The sequence below is a fragment of the Silene latifolia genome, chromosome X (genome assembly GCF_048544455.1).
Source record: "Silene latifolia isolate original U9 population chromosome X, ASM4854445v1, whole genome shotgun sequence".
NCBI classification, from domain to species: domain Eukaryota; kingdom Viridiplantae; phylum Streptophyta; class Magnoliopsida; order Caryophyllales; family Caryophyllaceae; genus Silene; species Silene latifolia.
Genome location: NC_133537.1, coordinates 123,465,040 through 123,474,337, shown reverse-complemented (window position 1 = coordinate 123,474,337; position 9,298 = coordinate 123,465,040). Strand labels below are relative to the sequence as shown.

The window sequence follows — 9,298 nt, the reverse complement described above, 5'->3', positions numbered from 1 at the left end:
TAAATGTCTATCCCCCGAATTCATGTTGATGAGGGATGAATCGGCTACCCCGTGCCCAAGTTAATGTGAATTTGGATCATGGACACATTTATTTGAAATTTGGATTGAGCTCAACGGAAGTATTCGTGACCGTAGTCGCATGTGTTCCGGGCTATAGATAAATGTTAGTGTAATTTATCGACCAAGAGTTCTAAAAGTAGAATCGATTAAAGAGTTAATCCACCGAGTTATATTGATAAGGGATGAATCGGCTACCCCGTGCCCAAGTTAATATGAATTTGGGTCCTAGAATCATTTATCAAGTTGGGTAGAGGTCACTAGATAAATGCAATAAAACTTATTTAAATTAAATTTACAAGTGTTTTTTTGAAAACGACAAATGTTTTATTCCTTCTATTTTCGTTTTGTAGACCACTTTTATTTCTCATAACAAATGGCCGCACCAAACACCAACGCCGCACCTCTCACTAATGCTTCATGGCTCCGATCCTTCATGGATCGTTGTAAACTTGAAAAGAATGGGTCAAATTTCTCCGATTGGGATGCCCAACTCAAATTAGCCGCCCAAGGTGACGACAAGCTTTGTTATCTCACCGAGGCCTCTCCACCCGAACCTAATGCTAGGTCGAGTGCCGCCACTAGGGAAGCGTATGAGGCTTACCACAAAGAGTCTGCTGCAAAGAAAAATGTGTTGATTTTTGCGATGGAGGCGGATCTCCAAAGGAGTGCCTTAAAAATGGGCACCGCTAATGAAATCTATTCCAAACTTGTGACAATGTTTTCACAAACTCCGAGGATCGTCCAATATGAGGCGGCCTCGGCATTCTTTGATCTCGATTTTAAGGAGGGCCAAAAGGTTAGCCCTCACGTGCTCAAATTGGTTGAGCTAGTCGAGACTTTGAAGATTCAAAAAGTTGAAATCCTCAAAGAGCTCATTGTAGATAGGATTCTACACTCCTTATCCAAAGTCAAAGCGTATGTTCAATTCCGGGTGAATTTTAACATGCAGGACAAGGACGTGTCTCTTGAAGAGTTGCACAAGTTACTTGTGCAAGCCGAAAGAGACATGGGGTTAAATGTTAACCCACCTAAGGATGTGCTTAATATAAGCACCAAGAGCAAAGGGAAGTTCAAAAACAATGGGAAAAAGGGTAAGAGGCAAGCTCCCATGTCCACCAAGGCTAAGACTTTTGAAGCTAGCACTTCCAAGACCAAGAAGGGTCCTCTTGATAAATGTCATTATTGTAATGGTGTTGGACATTGGAAAAGGAATTGTTCCAAGTATCTTGGTGACATCAAAGCTGGAAAGATCACTCCAGTAGGTAAATGACTATCCTTTCTTTTATATTTCTAATTCAACTATGGTATTTTGATACAAAGTTGTGATAATGTATCCCCTATTTATTGTAAATAGGGCCTCCTCCAAGCAAAGACAAGGGAAAATAAAAGCAAGCTTGAGAAATCATCAAGGAGCCAGGAGTAGCTTCCAATGAAGCTTGGCTTTTTATTATTGTCTAATTTTAAGTTATGTTTCGGATTTTTAGAACTATTTTGATTTCCGTGTTTGACATGGAAATGGATTTTGGATCCTTTCTAAACAATGGTTGTATTTTGGATAATGGTGGCTTGGTTTGCAACCCAAGTCACCCCTTTTATCGCATTTCTTTGTTCTAAAAATTCGTCTTTATATGCTTGCACATAGAAACATATGATCATCTACTTAAAGTGATCCAATAGGCAACTATAATGATGGGATTCATTATATGTCCACAAGCTTAAAGCTTGTGTATGATCAATTATAAAGTGATGTTGAGTTGATGAACTCTCCTAAAGGAATGTCAATTACCAAGTACACTCATCAAATCTAAAACTATTAGTCAATCTATGAGATAGTCCTCCTTATACTTCAAAATCATTATTTGTGTCTCATAAGCTATCTTTGAATATCTAGTGTATTTATTCTAAAGATAGAGTGGGAGAAAAATGAAGACACAAAGAATACAAAGATAATTTGTATACTTGAGTAAATGAGATCTACGAAAGAAAGAATGATTTCTATACCTAAATAGAAAGTATACACGAATAGATGAGATCTATGGTCTCGAATAGATGAGATCTACATGACAAAAGAGACCAAGTGATGTAATCAAAAGAATATGTTCTCAAGATAACTACACGAGGAGACCAAAAGAAAGTTTTGAAATAAAATGACTAAAGAAAAGTCTTAACAAGAGATTTGGCTAGTTTATGAACAACATTTGACCAAGAGTTTCAATATTGATATTTAATTAAGAGCCTAAATGAAACAAAGTTGCATCCTTGAAAATAAATGAGATTTATGACTAAAAATTGTAAAGAAAGATATACCGATATCTATAAGAGCTAAGTTAATTGTTAACCATGCTAGTGTCATTACTTAACCTCATTTATGAAAATGAAATGGTTAAACCTCCTTCCGGAAAAGGGTATTTTGAGAAGGACGTGTATTAAATGAAATTCACATTTAAATAATGACATTGCTACGCATCATTATAAAATGAATGAGTTATAGATTAAAAATCTTTTTCCATAAGTTTAAGAATGAAACCTTTTCTAAATAGGTATTTTGAAAAGATATGTTGGGAACATATTTGGTTTTATCTTAATAACTTGGCAAAGAAAAATGTATTTCAATTCTTGAAATGTTTCGGTTGAGTAGTCAATTGCGAAACATGAGGAATTGAGTGGGAGTTTGAAATTATCATGTGAAGACATGGAATTTAGTGGGAGGAATCATCTTGTAAAATTTATAACTCATTACTCATTGAGAATGACGAGCTAGTACTATCTTTCACAAAGAAGTGTTTGAGTTTTCAATTCTGGATGAAAATGGACTATGATGAATCCAATCACATCATGGGATGTTGGATAGGTATTGAGATATACACATCAAATCAACGAGAAACGTAGGTTATTCATATCGATGAAAATGGAATTACCATAAGCAGTCATGGTCATTCATTGAACCTAAAAATGGTTGATCACATGATTAAAATTACTAATGTTTCCGCCATTAGAATAATCATGCTCATGTCCAATAATGAATCATATGCACAAGAGCATGATGAGTCATTGGCAAGCCATAGAAGAATCGTCATGAATTCTCGAGGAGAACTAATGAGCTATTCTAGTGTTGGACAGAACACTCTGTTATGTGACAAGAATTTGCACATATTAAAGTTCAAACACACGTAAGGATTCATGAAAATCCTAAGCTATTCCAGCTAAAAGGAGAAATAAGAAGTTTGAAAAGATACTTGTTATAGTAAGAAGTTACTCAAAACCATTATTTTCTAATATGCTAGGACTTATGAGAAGTGCTAGGCTAATCATCTTGACAATTGTTGCAAGACCCTATAAAACGTATACCTAGTGCATTGCGAGTTGGTAGAACACTTGACCAGTGCAAGTTATATCATCCACCATAATTCGTTGGTTATGTGATAAACAACAAGAAAGTTCTTTCAAGATAAAGAACCTAAACCTAGGTTGGGAACCTAGATGTGCACTTGGTAAGGTTCATGCTATGAGAGATAACATGAATATAAAGGAAAATGCAACACAAGAAGTATGAACACATGGACACATGGTATGTTAAACTTCTATTGCAAATCGACTAGTGTTTACACACTTACGATATACATCACAAGGTTGTAATATGGTATTGACTACCCGAATGTGATGTCGAAATTCGTCGTTTGAGTTATTATTAACTCACCTTATACTTTGTTACATCCAAACGGGTTGTAGAGACAATTGAACCCCGTTAAAGTGAACACGGATTAGCATTGTATTCGCCCATAGTCACTTACATGAGGTGACGTCTCGAAGTGACATGAGTGTGATGCGATTGATGGCAAGTTCAAGTGCCATGGAGTCATGTGAGATGACTAGTCGATCACATAGGCAGACTGTTAGGAACACTTTGTCGGGCGTTATGATCGCTTATAGAGTTTTGGCAAATCTATATAGCCTGGTCGTGGCGAGAGCTACTATAGTATTCTAATGAGTCGATTCTTTTGACTAAAGACTGTTCGCCTAAGGTGGCACATTTTCAGATTAACTTTGATTTATGTTACTACGACCTTCGTAAATGAGGTCAAATGGGCATATTTTGGGTTATGATGGTTGTGGCTAGTCGAAGGGAATAAGTGCGATAGGAATTGTCCACCCCTTCCCAGGGTTATAACAATATCTCAGGGCCACTCGAGGAGTAATGAACTGGAAATACGTGGCCACGCTCGAAAGGTATCTATGGTAGATAATTCCGGTCAATCAGTTATTCTCCAGATCGAGGAAACCACTCTCGATATGATCACTTGCAAGTACGACCTGAAAGACACCTTGCACTGAGTAGGACATAGTAATAGGACAAGAGAATTGGTGACGCACACTTGTCGAGGACAAATGGGAGATTGTTGGAATATGTGTCCTCCGACAATAATGCGATCACAACTGTCGATCATGATGATCACATGTTTAAGTCTCATTTTAAGAATACATGTGGGAAGTAAATTTTACTGTCAACTGGTCCACACATATCGGTAATGATTGGCTGACTAGAGTTTGACATTACTGTCGTGCGACGGTGGTGATCAGTTGATCCCCTTAGGTCATATCTAAAGGGTAAAACTCTTAATTGATTATTTAATTGATCGTATGTCGATACGGGTTAATTAAATTACTTAAAATTGACGGACGATTTTGGAAGTAATATTTACGTGTCTCATTGTAATTTGATTAAATAAGATACGGTCTAAGTGATCGAATTGTTTTATTGCTTAGATGATATTATTGTTTACGGAAACAATTGGAACTGAATGAATAATTTATTATAAATACAAGACGTTGTGATTTATAATTAATAAACTGTTTTTGATACAAGTAATTATGAATTACTAAGTCGATTTTGTACATGACGTATTTTTATTAATACGTTGATTTTTAATATGTTAAAAATACATGACAATTTCACATGACTAGTAACATGTGACAATTGACAAATGACAAAATATAAAATTGACCACCCATTTTATGTAAGTGCCGAAAAAATGGAGGGAGCATAATGTTTAAATTGTGTTAAATAATTAAGTGGAAAGCATAATGATTATAACTAGCTTGTAGCCATGCAAACCTAGTTTTTCTTGAGAAGAATTACTTGCCCATACATTGGCTCTCCTCCACCCTACCCACCGGTTTTCTAAGGCCATAATAGAGAGTTTTTCTCTCTAATTATTCATTCACAACTTCACATAAAAATTTCTAGTATAAGAAATATAATTTCCTCTCTACATCTTATGAAAAATTAGAGAGATAATAAATCCCAAAATTCTTTTCTCTATACCGAAATAATAGAGACCAAAATAGATATTTTGGGTCAATTTTTAACAAGATTAATATTGTTCTAGTTCAAATAATATTTATCTTTTAAGAGGTTATATTGGGTATACATCTTTGGGAGGGATTCTAAGCTTGAATCTTTGTTCTCCCATATAAGGAAATCTCAAGAACAAGTGAGAAAGAGAACTCACTTGTGCCCTAAATCCGAAACTACTATAGTAAGAATGACGATTTCTTCACTTGTCTATTTTAGTTTGCATGCATAAGATCTATTTTTAATTTTATGACTAAATTAAAATGTAACATATATGAATATGTTGAATAATGAGATTAATACTTTCTTACAATTCTTTTGTAGATGCATCCATTACTTGGTTTGTGTGCTTTAATGCTTGGATGTGTCGCCATTTTGGCAAGCCCCACCTTGCCTTGCAAGAAGGCATCCTACCTCATGGTTGTCTTGTTGTGAGTTGAAGGGGCGGAGTGAGACCCGCTAATTGTCTCATATCGGTTATATTAGTAGGTTAGTTTAAATAAGGGTCCTAGTTTTGTCACCTCTTTACTCGGGACGAGCAAAGGTTCGGTTTGGGGATATTTGATGTGACCAATATTTGAGCATATTTAGTCCCCAAATTAGCCTCGTTCCTATGCTTTTTAGTGCATAATTGGGTTATTTACTATCTTTAGTCTTTCGTTTTGCATATTCTTTGAGGTATTGTTTCCTTGGTAGGAGAGGAGTGCAAACCTTGCATTTTCATGGCAAAATGGAGCTAAATTCATGGAATCTAATGACCAAGCATCAAAGTGAAGATAAGACTAGAACGCCTACGTAAATAATGTAGTAGATGGGCAATGATGAGAAGATCCTTGCATCCCCAACAAAATCCTTGAGGATTGTTGGAAGAAGAAAAGAAGAAATGAAGAAGAAGCTTGCTGAGCCACAATCCGCTCGTCGCAGCCTTGGGATGCTCATCCCAGCCCTCCAGAATCCGAGCGTCCCACCACCCAATCCGCTCGTCCTAGACCTTCCTAGGATTGTAAGATATAATCGATTCGGCTCCGGGGCCTAAACCTTCCTAGGATTGTACAATCTAATCGATTCGGCTCCGGGGCCTAAACCTTCCTAGGATTGTAAGATATAAACCAATTCGATCCTATCACAACAATAATTGCTTGCTTATAACTTGAGAATTTGTTTGTATGATCAATTCCCATGAATCCCCTATGAACCCATGACGCCCTAGTGCTTTTAATCAATTGTTTACATCTCATTTAATCATCTTGCTTGTTTATTTACATAGTTATTTAGTTTAGTGATCTTCTTATCTCAACCCAAATTGTGACACCCTTAGACACCACTACTTGTAATCGAAAATCCTACATCAATACCCGTCCCTTGGGATCTGACATTAACTTACCTCTTTACTAATAGTAGAGTAGTTTGTGAAGTTATAAATATTGTTTTGGTCTAGGTGCTCCTAACGACAAGTAACCGAAAATGATAGTTCGACCAGTAAGTCAATTCATCCATCTCAAACAAGGTAGATAACCCCATAGACTTGAAGAATGCTCTAGTTTGATCAAGCACTCCCAACTTTCCTAAAGTTTCTTGGCAAACAAATTTGGTGGCAATGACTTTCTTTTTGCTAAGGGATTCGAATGCATTTCTATGATCATTAGTAAGGATAGTTACCTCCGAATAGTCTTTGAGTTGCTCGACCTCTGGTGTTGTAGTGGCAACCTCCTCAATGGCTTCAATAGGCTCCTTGCTTGCTCTCTTGCTTGTTCAACCACCACCAATACCTTGGATGCTAGAACTTTTTGTCTCTTTAAATATTTTAGGACTTTGATGCTTGAGTGTTTCCCGTGGTTCTTGCCATGTTGATTTCTCCTTTGAATTGGTGTCAACAAACCTTTAGTATGCTTGAATACCCTTCCTTTCTTCCACTTTCAATCAAATTGGGGATTTTCGAAATTATCCAACCCTAGAAAATTTTTGATTGATTTGGTAAGATTTTGATGTTTGACGGTCTAAATGTTGACAATGGAGTGATTGATTTGAGTTTGAGCAAGTTTGAAATGATTGTTGATGAATTTGGTTGAGTATTTGGGTTTTTGATGATTGGGTTAAGTGTTGTAGTTAAGGAAGGGTGTTTGTGTTTGTAAATGGGGAAAATAGAAATGAGGAATGAAGGGAGGAATCCCGTGTTTTAATTTATTAACAGGTAGGGACGTGCGTCCCCAGGTCAGGACGGGCGGATCATGCTTCAGAGTTTTGCATTTGTTCTTTGGGGATGCCCGACCTGGCTCTGGCTCGAGCGGGCTGAACACTGGGACGCCCGTCCCGGTTCCAGCTCGAGCGGGCTGCAATGCAGTCCTTGGCTTATTTGCTCTAAACCCCACAAGCTAAGGTCAACTCGTGGGGATCCCTTTGTAGATATTTTTGATCCTTCATTTCTCATCTTTCCATCATTGGGTTGCAATCCATAGGCTTGACTGGCCTAGGCAATTGCTGTAACACCCCCATACTCCAAGTGCCTTACCAGGACCACTCAGGTATAAGGATGCCACCATCTCGGTTACCCGAGGCATGATATTCATAAGACAATAATGAAACAACTTTAAATGATATAACTTTAGTGAAAAGTACAACTGAAGCTAAATCCCAAAATACGGGTACAAGTCCTCAAACCAACTGTATAATCAACTAAAAGTAAAGTTTATAAAACTACGAAGCTACAGCGGAAGACTTCTATCGTCAAGCGGTGGCACATCTCAGCTATCCCAGTACTCAACTCAAACTCGCTCACCATTCGCTCACCATCCCCGAATGGATCACCGCAGGTTTTACAAAACAACAACCGGGGTCAGTACTAATCACACAACTTATATATATCAACAATAAGACAAACAGGCAGCTTACACCGTCACACACACACACAATCACACTAGTCCCATCAATCTCAATCACCGACTGTCCACTGGACCAGCCATGCCAGTGGGGGACCGCAGCCGTGCCCACCTAATCCCCGCTCCTTATATTGAGCGATAACCCTGTCCATTAATGTGCACATCCCCTTCCGTGGGTTGTATGAAGACTCACGCCCTAGTTTCTTTATTGTTTATTTGATTATCATTGCCTCGGGTAACCGAGATGGTAATATCTTCATACCTGAGTGGTCCTGGTAAGGCACTTGGAGTATGAGGGTGTTACAAATGCTTCCCCACAATTGATCATCATACACTACACATTACAAACACAATTAGCAACCCTCCCTCACTTGCTCTCATGTCACAAAATTCCTATAACAAAGCATATAAGATGCAATGCAAAAATAATGGAATGCACAAATTAAATAGAATGCAAGTTAAGAGGTTAACATATTTATAAATGGTGGTTTAGGGAGGACTCCACCAAACTCTCCTTCATTTTGAGATGTGTTGAGCACATTCCTTGAGTCTTCATACAACCCATTCCAAAAATGTTGGACTAGAAACCATTCGATTAACCCATGATGAGGACAAGAGTCACATGTATCTTTGAATCTTTCCCATGCCTCATATAGAGACTCTTCATCTCTTTGCTTGAACCCGGTGATTTGGGCTCTTAACATGTTGGTTTTCTCCGGAGGTTAAAACTTCTTGTAAAAGGCAAGTGCTAACTTCTTCCATGAAGCGATTCTAAGAGTGGCCTTGTCTAGGATCTTCAACCATTACTTCGCGGTTCCAATCAAGGAAAAAGAGAACAATACCCATCGAATTTGATCTTGTATTACCCCCCGTTTATGAAATTGCATCACAATAGTCACAAAAAGTCTCCCTGTGTAGATGAGGATCCTCACTAGGCATCCTTCCAAATTGATTTTGTCTGACTAATTGTATGAATACGGATTTGGCAATGAAATTACCGGTCAAGTGG

General features: G+C 37.7%; 1 pseudogene; it reads left to right on the top strand.

The window, feature by feature from the left end:
- The first annotated feature begins 8,886 nt into the window (after positions 1 to 8,886).
- Positions 8,887 to 8,985, top strand: LOC141624986 (small nucleolar RNA R71; annotated as a pseudogene).
- Positions 8,986 to 9,298: the final 313 nt, after the last annotated feature.